The following is a 2,892-nucleotide window of genomic DNA, read 5'->3' on the forward strand; positions in this document are numbered from 1 at the left end:
AAACAGCCTCAATACATCACAGACAGGCTGCAGCTAGAGCTCAGCCACATCATGAAACACAAGGAGCTGTTCAGGAAACCAGACATTGCATTTTATCTCACAGCACCATCTATAGCTATATCCAGCGAAAACCCTCTCCTGACCTGCCTTTTTCTGGTTTTATAATGAAAGAAACCCAAATCCCAAACCAATAGTCTTTGCACTGACACTGGATCTTGCTCGCTATCTTGGACAGGGAACCCTGCAGTTTCAAACCACATCAGAAACCTTCCGTACAGCCCCTGAGGGCAGTGATGGCAAGGGGTACTTCCACAGGAACCTGCCACCACGGGTCAACTAAACCACTTCCCAACCCTGCAGGATGCTCTCTTGTGTCACAGTAAAGGAAACTGTGAGGACACTGCCCTTCACAGAAGGTCAAAAGCGCTTGCACGTTGCCCTTGTAATGCCAAAAGGAAATAAGGCAAAAGACTGTCAGCTGATGGATGTCCCAGAGCAATCTTTCCCAGCAAATCCTTCACCCAAATGCTGTCCCTCCTAGGCTGTCAGCTCCTTGTCCTCTGCCTCTTGCTTCTTGTTCCCATCTGCATTTATGTGAAATTGGATGTTAATGTTGAGGAACATTGGAGGCCAAGATTCTAATAACCCATAGAGAGTTACTGGGGCCGTGAATTAAAAATTATACAGAGAGGGAGGAGCAATGAATGTCACACAAGAGGAAAGGTGAGAGGAAAAATGTTATTTGGACAGTATGAGAAGTTCTGCTTGTTGGGTCATGCCTCCTTCCTACCTTTCCTCTCAGCACATTTGAAAAGCAGAAGCATCAGCATGTCAAGCTGCAGAGGACATTGCAGAAAGGAGGACTGGGACACAGCCATACCAGACTCAGCACCTCAGTGGGGCAGGTCCTAAAAGACACCCTGGTCTTCCTGTGTTGCTGGTTTTCCCTTCCAGCAAGAAAGGGAAGATAAAAGACTAAGTTCAGTCTCATGTCTCGCCTGAAACATGCTGAGACCTCCCTGGTTAGAAGCCACAACCCTAGGATCTGAAGGCATCAGAAGAACACCAGATATCTCTATATAAATCACTACGGAGTATTCTAGTCTTTAAAATGCAGTGAGAGGTCTTAAACACTACAGACAGACTAGCTAGTTGTTTCCATTTTTTGTGCAGAAATATCATGGTAGCTACAAGAAACTGGAGTCCACATAAATTCAAAATCCAAGCCAAATCTTGCAGCTACTATTCTAGATTGAATCTAATCAGAACAGTACTTATTACAATTCTAACGGTAGTCATAGGTTGGGAGAACAAGAAATCTTAAAAAGATTTATTCTGCCATAGCAGTTTCAGACTTTAAAGCCTAAAACATATTAATGAAGAATTCTCTTAAAACTCCTGTTATTAGAGTGGCTACATATTTAGCACCTCCGAATTAAGGTTTGAGGCAAAAATTTTCCACCCCCTACAGGCTCCATAGAGAATGTTCTCCCATGGTGGGGGCACATTCTCAAACATCAGCTGGGACAAAGAAAACAAAAGCCAGGCATTTTCTAGTCTTAATAGACAAGAAGGATTGCTTACTGCAGAGATCAAACACAGAAGATAATTTATTGCACCCTTGAAAAGTTAGTCTTGTCAGAGACAGATATTCAGAATTCCCTTTAAGTTGGACATCTCTGAAGGATGCTACAACTTTAGTAAGCCAAGAGTTTATCAATTAATTTCCTACTTCTCCTGGGAAAAGAAAAACCATTTTCTCCACTGGAATTGCTGTAGCAGAACTGACAACAGATATTGATTCAATGAGCTGAAGAACACTGTCGGATATACACGACAGCTAAAGGCTTGTCTGAATCCTTGTCCAGACACAAGATTGTGCTGAGGTGATCCCAAGTTTCCAGTATCCCATTAAGAAGTGACACGTTGAAAAATAATTTAGTCCTTTGCAGCTTCCAGACTGAAGGTAGATAAGCTCACTCAGAAAAGTTAGGCAAAAATCAATTGAAGCTATCAACCAACTGAGCTGCCTACAGCACTGCTTGTCTGCCTTCTGCAAGCCTGACTGTCTTCATCTGCTGGTTTACTCTCAACTGCACTGGAATATTTGGCTCAGCCAGGAACGTGGATTGGAGCAAGAATCTCTCCTCTGACCTCAGGACATCCTATGACATGGCACAAAAATCAGGCTCCAGGTAGTAAGATAAAACAGAGAAGCTCCTAGGCCAGTAGAAATGCTCAAATACAATTTATCCTTAAAAAAACCAATAAGCTACCTACCACATCTATCAAAACAGGCTTTAATAGCAAGATACAAGAGTGTTCTGCAAACCAACCACACTGAGTTTGTGTCACTTTAAATCAACAGGGAGAATTATTATTTTATTTTTAGCCTTGACAGATGACTAAAATAAACATTTCTGTTCTAGGCACTAGAATGAGGCTGGATAAACAGGTCTACCAGCCTAACTTGCTATTCTAGCAAAAGCTAAATAAACATTTCAGCATTATTTTAGCTAAAGACAACTTCTAGTCCATATACACCTTCATGTTGCCCTGGTCCTATTATTAAACAGATATTACTTGAAAAATTTAAGTAGAATACAATTCAAAATCATGCATGATCAGCTAGGACATGTAGGATGGTACATACTAAGACAGGCAAGATTTTTTACAGCATTGAGGTACTAAAATGCTGAAATCCCACTGAAAACTCAGGTTTGTTCATCTGCATCCCTTTGGCTCCTTTGAACTGTACTCTTGCTACATTTAGAGCAATCTTTCAGAACTTTTGCTTATCTCCAATCTTCCATCAATTTACCTTGTTTCTAAAAGAAGAGAAGTAGTAAAAAGAAGAAAAATTGACCTAAAAGACAGTTGTCTGCCCTGGGG

This window comes from Apaloderma vittatum, unplaced genomic scaffold (genome assembly GCF_000703405.1).
Source record: "Apaloderma vittatum isolate BGI_N311 unplaced genomic scaffold, ASM70340v1 scaffold23439, whole genome shotgun sequence".
Lineage (NCBI taxonomy): Eukaryota > Metazoa > Chordata > Aves > Trogoniformes > Trogonidae > Apaloderma > Apaloderma vittatum.